Raw genomic sequence first — 9,705 nt, forward strand, 5'->3', positions numbered from 1 at the left:
CCCCCCCGAGGGGGGTGGTGAACCATGTTTTCGGAATAGAATTCCCGAGCCTTTTCTTTTTTCTTTTGCTACGGGGCGAGAAAATGGGCCCAGGCACTAGAATAGGCATACTGCTTTGCATACTAAAACATACCCGAGACATGAGGCGTTCCCCCAGCGAGTTCTTTGACCACTACTTTCTCGTCTCGGTCTGGTGGCGTTGTTGTTGTTGTTGGTACGCGTGGGATGAAAGCAAGGCACATCTTGGCACGGAGACTTCCGCTTCTAGACGGAAGGCTGGCTTCTTGTTTTGCGAGTACACGCCGTGTGTTGAATGTGTGGCATAGTACATAACGCATTGCCAACACACCACCTTTTAGTCGTTTTTGTGTGGTCTTTGGAATGTGTGTGTGTGTGTGTGTGTAGCATTATTTCACCACTTTCATCACATTTCCGGACAATCGACGTTCAGAGTGCAGATGAGTGTTCCACATGGTACATTCGTGGCTCCATCCCGAGCTCGGCCGCGAATGAAGGCGCACCGGTGATATATCCAGTTTGTCCTACTTAAGCCTCCGCTCTTTCACCCGGGTTTCTTCTTCCCCTTCCCCGTTTTTTTGGTCTGCTAGCACACATACAGCAAAAAAAACCCGGACGCGCGTACGATGTGCAGATGGACGCACGTCGGCGGTTGTTTCGGCGTCGCTTAATAAATAATTTATAAACTAACGATTCCATGTTAACGAACTATTATAATAAATTTTGCATTTTATGCGAATAAAATGATAATTATGCTAGCCGCGTGTGTGAAGGAACGAGGTGTGCGTTGAATGGCCCCCTGGACTGGTTCAGAAGACTGCTGTAGGCCACTCGTGGTGACGCTATTCTACCCCGTTTCGACGCCCTAGCAACCCGAACGCGTTGTGTCTTGGAGGTGATAATGGGCACACAAATGCGTACCAGGCCACCCTCCCCTTGGTACGGTGACGGTACGGCAGCAGTTGCGATTGTCTGTTTTGCCTGATGAAGATTAAGCTCATGTCAACACTTAGCATTTGCGTAGATAAGTGGATCAATGGCGATGAGGGACCGGGGTTGAGCATAATACATAAATGACTAAAGGGTGTGGGTGAGCAAGGGTGAAAGAATGGTGCATTATAAAACGATCACTAACATCACTGATGCTGTGGCCCCACCGACAGGAACAACGTTGTAACAAGAGCCGTTGTTTATTGCCAGTGGCGTTCGTGCTTGCTGAGGTGAAGAAGCAGAATGGTCGAATTCTAATGCATGACGAGTGTTGGTGGGTTAAACTGCTAATATAATTCGCATATTTTAGTACCATGGTGTTAGTTACGGATTTGTAAAAAGACATATTCTACCTATGTATCTAACGTAAGGCTTGGTTCATTTAGAAATGGGGCACTTTGCACAGCGGGTATCTTTTATACCATTAATCCAATTGAAAAACTTTGTATGAATGAATCATAGGTTTCAATACAACATATTTTAAAAAAAATATGAAAAAAATTACACTTCGCTTTTACGAAGAAATTCTCGGACTTTTCTGTTTATACCGCCCATCAACCGCCGCACAGCTGCTTCAGTCACTGCCCTGGCCATTCAATTCCACCAATTCTTCATTTGTATTATATCCATAGTTAATGCACCCTTTTTCTTCAGTTTTTGTTTCATTAATGCCCAATATCGCTCTATTGGACGGAATTGGGGGCAATTTGGTGGATTCAGCGTTTTTGGTATAAATTTCACACCATTATCGTTGTACCATTGTAGCACACGTCCTTGCTATAATGGCAGCTTGCTAGATCAGGCCAAAACATTACTGACCCATGATGAGACCTAATAAATGGCAAAATACGTTTCTTAAGACACTCATTCTTATACAAATCCGAATTCATGTTCTTATTTGTCACAAACACGTTGGTCTTCTTGTCGTATGAGCAGATTCCTTGCCAAATCATAAATTTTTTAGCAAATTTATCGGCAAAAACAAATTTGAATCTCTTGGGGACGTTGCCGCGAGCATAAGCCTTATAAAATTTAAGACCCGGGATTTGTTTAAAATCGGCTTTCACGTAGGTTTCATCGTCCATCAAAATGCAACCACGCGGTTTGGTCAGCACTTGATCGTATAGCTTCCGAGCTCGGTTTCTGGCCATTGTTTGTTGTTTCATGTTTCGATTGGGATGTTTACTTGCTCGAAAACATTTAAAACCTTCTCGGAGTCGGATTCGCCGAACAGTAGAGCGGTCGGCGTTAAGATTTTTGGCCAAGTCGTAGTCGGAGATGTTTGGGTTAGCCTTGATTTTCCGAATGACTCTCAATCGCAGGTCACGATTCACGGTTCCACTCCGTCGCTTAGTTTGCACCTTACGAACAATCGTCTGTGTCTCCTTGTACTTTTTAATCACTCGCGCAACAGATCCCGTGATTTTGCCAGCTCCCGAGATGACACTGCTGGATTTTGCAGATAGTTGTGCACTATCAGTTTTCGATTGTCCTCTTGCATGTCGAATATCTTGGAGCAGGGAAAACAATATTGCGTGAAGTTTTCACAAAGCGAAATGTTTACTATTGTCTACAAAACGCTGTCAAAAGTTTCCATTTTTGTCCACGGGGGGCGCCACTATAAATCAATCAAAGTGCCCCATTTCTAAATGAACCAAGCCTTAAAACAAAAAAAAACGAAACAGTTAAGTACATTCGGTGTGGATATATTTATCTTCTCTTGCTAGTTCGCCTTTAGGTCAACGTTCTATAACTCCGAAAACAAAATTCCATAGCATAATGCTAAAAGCATAAAGCCATCTATTATGCTTCATCCAGTAACTTAGAAGGCTTATCGAAGAATTCCAGCTAGTCGATTTGCATAAAATCGGCTTAAGGACGTTCCGTCGAACGTAAAGGATTATTGAAGCAGAAAATGAGGATTTGCAACGATTGCACTACTAAGCACGTTTGCCGGCTTTCTATGGCCGTTTAGATGCGTTTTGTGTTGCAATTGATAACCAAAAGCTGTGTGAAATGAATCCCATTTACTTCATCAGTAATATTCATTATACCCGAAACTCATCAGCACCAGCAGCAAAGCTTCATTTTTGTAGGGCTTTTGAAGTTATGTAGGCGAAATCATGTTGATGCTGTACCGCTTTAGAGCCAATATATATTTTTCGATTGTTAATAGTCTTTTTTTAAATGAATGTTCGAGGCATACAATCGCTCGAAATCGATAAATCGTTCGTTAATAAATTGTCACAGCATCTCACAGTGGCAGTGTGCTTGCCGTCGATTCGCACAAAGGAGTACGCCGGGCTGGAACCATTTTAGTGCAACGTTGATCACACCGGTGCCGATCGGTGGTAGCTTATGAATTATCGACTATAAATCATCGGTAATAGGAAATTGGTTTTTCTGCCGGGTGACCGCACTACAATCAGTGTACCGAGGGGTGGTCTCTTCGGAACACTTCCTGTGTTGAGTGTGAGCCTTTTGGAGTGTTTTTTGCGGAGTGACATCAAACCATTCGGAACATTTTCTTGTTCCGTTCTGTTCCACACTGTGGTGGAACGAAGAGGTGCGAAGGTTCTGATTAAACGTCTGTAAGCATGTTGTAAACCTTGAATCGAATACAGGCAGTCCACGAGATACACATCTCGAATTTTTGCGTAATTTCGAATCCTGGTGCAATTTCGTTTATACTTCAAAGTCACAGAGTCGACTTCCTTCTCTGGACTTAATTTATTCACCGAATCAGGCGATTTTTAGAAAGATTACTTTAAAATAAGTTAGAAAGAAATGTTTTATGTGAGAAAAAAAGGTATTTTCGACCAATTTTCATCTTTTTGCTTAGTTTTTGTGCTATAAACTAGCTCATCTGTCAAATTTCCAAAAACCGCGTATCTCGGGAATTGCCTGTATTCCTGGTAAAACTGCGTGGAACAAGTCAATATGCTAAGCAAACAATTTCAATTGATAGGCCACGATCACCACGGAACTGTTTTAATAAATAACCACAGTCGTTTAGAAGCTTAGCAGTGTTGATAACGCATCTATCAGGGAAGTCAATGAGGAGTAACAAAAATAATTCAAAGAATCAAAGAGAAATGAAATACGAATCTACTAAAACGTACGAAACGGCATTCGAAAATCGATACTTGGAATTGGGATAAACTGTCAACCGTTCCCCCTCGAAGTTCCACGACAGAAGTCGGGCCAAACTTTCGCTTCACTTCCGTGGCGGAAGTGGTCCAGTGTGCGTTTTTGGCAAAAGTTCGTAAAACATGGGAAATGTTCGTTCCGTAAAACTATGAAACTCTTCGTAGGTTTTGGGATCTGTGCGCCGGGGGTGGATGAAATCTTACGTACGTCTCTTCTTGCTCGTGGTGTATGAAATCCCTCCCGGTGGGAAACGTTGCCGAATGGAAGATTCGCACACAGTTTGAAATATGTTTTGTGCTCCAGTTACGTGAGCCGCACGCGAGCTTGTTCGAAAAACTTTCCAAACCTCCGACATCTGCCTGCGGATGGAACTGAAGATTGCTCTGGAACTAGAAGTTGCCGAGCAATGGATAACTTGGACGGCCGGTTAGGAAGGAATAAAATGTGAACTTGATGACTTCTTCAGGGGGTGCGTCAGGGTGACAGGGGTCCCCGGCGGTGGTGGAGTTGGATGCGTGGGATGTGCATCTTGTCATCAGCGGATGTTGAAGTTGACGTCTAGCAGCAGAACTTTTGCTGTACGGCAAAAGCACCCGGGACGCACTGGCACGACAACATCATCATGAACGCCGTTGAACTCAATATCCGTAAGTCGGTACGGAATGTACGGAGAACCACCAGGCAGAAGGACCAGTCCGTGTTACACGAAGGACGCACTGGGCTGGGAGGACGCTGTGCAAGCAGTCGTCAAGCGCAAATCTTCCGTCGCCTCAGGATGTCACGTTGCACGTATGAATACTAAATAATCCTGCCCCTGGAGTCGGTCAGGTCGGTTTCTGCTGGGCTCACTGACTAACGGTTTGTTGCGGATAAAAAGTGCCCGCCCGCCGAGTCTTTTGCCACGGTGAGGATGAGTTTGGAAAAAGGGGAAAAGTTTGAAAATTTATACGCTCTTTGTACATACATTGTAGTCGGTCTCCCCGGTACGGAAGGGATTTTTTTTACCCCCTGGTAATGCCGTACGTCTCCACCGGAATGGGGCATTTAAGTGCCGGACGGGTACCGGGACAGTGGTGGCATCGGTCGGTAAGCCAGGTGTGGATGTGATCTACGGGGCGTGAAGACGTGGAATGTACCTTATTAGCTGAAAGTTTAATTTGACTTTCCGACGGGACGGGACCACGTCGTACACCCGTTTTGCACGGAAGCCAACCGCCGTATGTTATTTGTGTACCGTTCGGTGCTAATTGGTGTGCCGGAAATATGAGTAGTGGGCCGGTAAGCCCAAATATGAAACTTTTGGCAAGATTTTTAGCCTTGAAGAGCTTTAGCGTGTTGTGCTAAACACACGGACGGGAACAAATTGGTGATTAGTTGGTGGAGCGTTGAGAAGGATGCTGGAAGATAAGAGCATCTTCGGAAGTCATAGCAATTGTGTGTGTGTTTTTTTTTGTTAGCGTTAAGTTGTTCATACACAATATACAAACAATACAAAATATGTTTTGTATGCTTTTTGACCAAATTTTAACGAACCTTTGTTCATTGTGCATTCTTTGTGTAAATCGATTGCAGAAAATTGTTTATTAAAATAATTAATTTTTTAGAAAAGAGGACGTTCTTTGTGAATGGAAAATTATTTATTGTACATTGTAATATAGTTTTTTAAAATACTATATATGGCATAACTAAATCCCGCGCAATGAAGACGTGACATGTTGTGTAAAAATAAGTTTTTGTCACATTGACATGAGTTATGATTGTCGTACCGAGCGTGCTGGTACAAACTTCACATAATTTCTTCGAACGTCAAAGTTAACTCAAATAAAATTTTGATCTTACCGCATCATTGGATGCGGAACATGGATAACATATTACCCATTCAGTGGGTTTCCTTTCTAACCTTCAACACCATTTGCTTGCCTTTCATATGTTTCTTCCGATCGGCGTTAACACGTTGCGGCTGATGACTACTTCAAAGAAGCTTTGAGTTACATTTTAATTACATTCCCGTTGGAACCCTTGGTAGTCTGGTGTGTCCTCTTTTTATTCTTGCTTGCCATGTAATCGGTTTTGAAAAATTTAATTTGCGATGTTGTTTGTGTAAACATGTGAGTTATTTTGCCTGTGGGTTGAGTGGTTTTTTTTACATAACTTTTAATTAATTAGAGTGTAATATTTCTTGCTTGCTGTAGATAATCTTATTAACTCATGAAAACATGTTTGCATCTCTACGCACTTGCTGTATCGTGTTTAAGAGCGCAACAAAATAAACAACCCGATTCTTCACTGTTTGAAGAAAATTGAATAAAAAAATATGAAAGTTACAAAACAGTCGTAAAGTGTGATCGCATCAATCGGAGCCGTGCGAAAAGATCGGCCAGGTAGAGAATCCTTCGCGACCGTCCTTGTAAGCATCATTAACTAATGAAACGCTGGTGCGGAAGATGCCGCCGGTTCTGTGTCACCTTTTTGCTGACCAGCGGCAGGTTTGTGGTAGCCGACGGGCAGTAAGCTGATAGGACTAAATGGGGAAAGTTTAATATATTTTCAATTAAGCTACGGTTGAGTGAAAAGCACAGAGGAAAGGTCGTCTGCGAGCGTTCGAGACAAGGACCCGAGGACAGCCATTTCGTGGCGGTGATGATGATGGGGCGAGTTTCACGCTATCAACCGGTACGTTAATGAAGGAAGTTGTATTTGTTTTTGTCACAGATGAGAGATCATTTTTTTTCTCGACTCATCTAATACTGCATCGTAAAATAAGCCATTTTTTCAATCATAACCGTGGTACTGTACCGTAATGTAGGCTAAGGAAGTAGTAGAGGCTTTTACGTAGTGCATCGCATTCAAGTGTTTAGTGCTTTTTTTTTCGTAGGTGATTTCTTACGCCAGATGTAGTTCTGTCTCTGCTTTTTTATTGATCGCTTTTACTGCACCTGTTAATCCTCTAGTGACAGTCTGGAGATATTACAGGTGAATCAGTTGTTCTCATCTGGCACAAGAAGGCAACTTGTTGTGCTGTGGGAGTGTGGAATAATCAACACCGGTCATTATCAGTGCTGGGCTAAAAGAAATACGCAATAACTGTGCAGCGGGAAAGTACGATATTTTGATCTCTTTCCCCTTGTAGGACAAAAAGTTGGTTCAATGAAAAGGACTTCGTTGTGTCGTTGGGTCGTTGAGCATAACTGCACTCTGACAATCGACCGATGGTAATGTGAATTGCTTAATCTTACCAAAGGATATAAGCAAGCGTAATGGTTAAGGTGCATTAAGATCGGGCAAACTTGAGTGGTTCAAAGGACAGACAACAACCAGATGGGATTTGAATGGGTTCTAGCAGGATAGTAAACCTTCGTCACTTCGAACTCCTTGACAAAATAATTTAACAAGAATATTCACATGATCGAAGCAGCTTTGGACAATTGCTACCAAAAAAAAAACACTGATTTCATATTTTTATTGTTTGTGTACAAATGTAAGAGATTTGAGGAATAATGATAAAATATACGATATAGTTCATTCAAAAATCAAGCTTATGTACTTTAAATGCAAAATAAAACATAATTTTCCGATAAAAAATAATATTAACATAATGCCTTAATTAGCAAGCGGTGCAAAATTTTGCCAGCATTTTGTCAAAAATTTGTCACCATTTTGTCGTGAATTTTCTACAAAATGAAGTTTGACAAAAGCTCCGTTTTGACAAATTTGTCAGCATTTTGTCAGCTCTCGTGGCCCTGCACCTAGTAATACAGCATGTGATTATTTAAAGTTATCAGGAATGATTGAAACGCGTGTGGTTTGTTTTGCTTATGTACTTAGAATAGTAGTGACATAGATAATTTAATTAGATTCCATTGTGTTATTCAAAATAGTTAACTGAATCATTCAAAAATGCGTTACTGAAAGCTTAGCCAGTAGAGACAATATGAATGGTAGGAATGCTGGGCTTGCTACAGTGATACTTAATCAATTTAATTTCAAACTTTTGAAACAAACAGCCACAATAAATAAAGGATTCGGTTTGGAAATATTTTTTTTTATTAAATCAGCAATTACTAGCTCATTAACCTTTTTGATTTTTTATATATTTTTTTACTGTCGATTGAATGTTAATTTATACTAATGGTTCGCTATTATTTCAATGGAAATCAAATCCGTGCGTGATACATTTGTCTGTTTTCCATTTTTTTTACACCTTCTCCCTCACATGAAATCTGATCTATCGACGAAGGTGTCAAGTTACAGTGGCGCTTTATGTTAGATTGAATCTCAATTTATTTTCCCCCATCCATGGCATTCACTTTAATCAACCTTTCCCTTTATTAGAGACAGCGTTTAAAATTCGCCATACTTCACACCGGATTCTAATTTTGTTTCCTTCTTTTCTATCTTCCTCAACAGGTAAGTGACTCCAATGCGGGAGGATCTTCATGAAGGTGTACGATCGCTGCTGGAATTTCGATTCATTCGTGTCGAAGCTAGAGTACGTGAGCCGAAGCTCACCGGGTGCGTAAGTGTCTTTCTCTTGCTACTTCTTGTAACCACTGCAAACAGCAACGGTCTGGCAAGCGTCAATGGAAGCGAGTGAATTGAATGAATACCCGTGTGGGTAAGATGCCGACATGCAAAAGCCTTGGCATTGAAATGAGCCCGTGCTTTAATGATGGTGGTTTGTAGTCGTATTCTTGGAAAAAAAAAAGTTTGTTCCCCCCGTGTTTTGGAGCTTTATGTACGTCAGTACGTCACAGCGATGGCTGGACACAGGCGGAATTTTAATCCAGTGTTGCGGGATTCAACCACTGCTGCATACGAATGCGGAATAATCAATTGCAATCACCCGCAGGATGAGGCAGTTTAGATTTTCCTCCGGGCTCACGGTATCACGGTAAAACATTTATGTGGGAGTTGTTGGCCATGGAGCTTTTCGTTTGCGTTCTTTGAAGGTTACCTTAATCATTTTCCTAATTGTACCGAGCAGTTGTCTTGTGGATGTCAAACGATGTTTTCTGGTAGATCAAAGCAATCACCGAAATGTCACTGTCAATGTCATTTCAATAGCACTGGCATTGGAGTGACAAATAAAATAAGTTGCAGAAAAATGGTATTCGAGTGAGTTTTTGGCCCGGGAATAAGATTGACCGTCTGGTTTCGGATGATTAAAAGCCATAGACACCGATAAATGTGTAGCTAAAATATTCGAGGTGCTAGAATAACACCCAAGAATTTATCGATGTATATTATGCTACATAAACAGCTTAACGTTTACCTTATTTGGTAAGCAAAATACATCGGGCAAGTCGTGTTTGGCTGTGAATATTTATTAATTAAAAAGAAAGCGTATCGAACTGCTGCAGCCGATAAGTGCCGATTTATTTATTTTAGTTACGTGATTAGCCGAGGTGATTCAAAGCCAAAATAATAGCGTGCAATGTAATTGATCCTTCTATTCTTGAAAGCAACATCATGTAAACGGGTTTCAGTTGGTAGTGGTGAAATTAAATTGTATTTGTTTTCTTTTTTCTCCCCACCCCCAAACACTAT

Source organism: Anopheles moucheti, chromosome 2, assembly GCF_943734755.1.
Source record: "Anopheles moucheti chromosome 2, idAnoMoucSN_F20_07, whole genome shotgun sequence".
Lineage (NCBI taxonomy): Eukaryota > Metazoa > Arthropoda > Insecta > Diptera > Culicidae > Anopheles > Anopheles moucheti.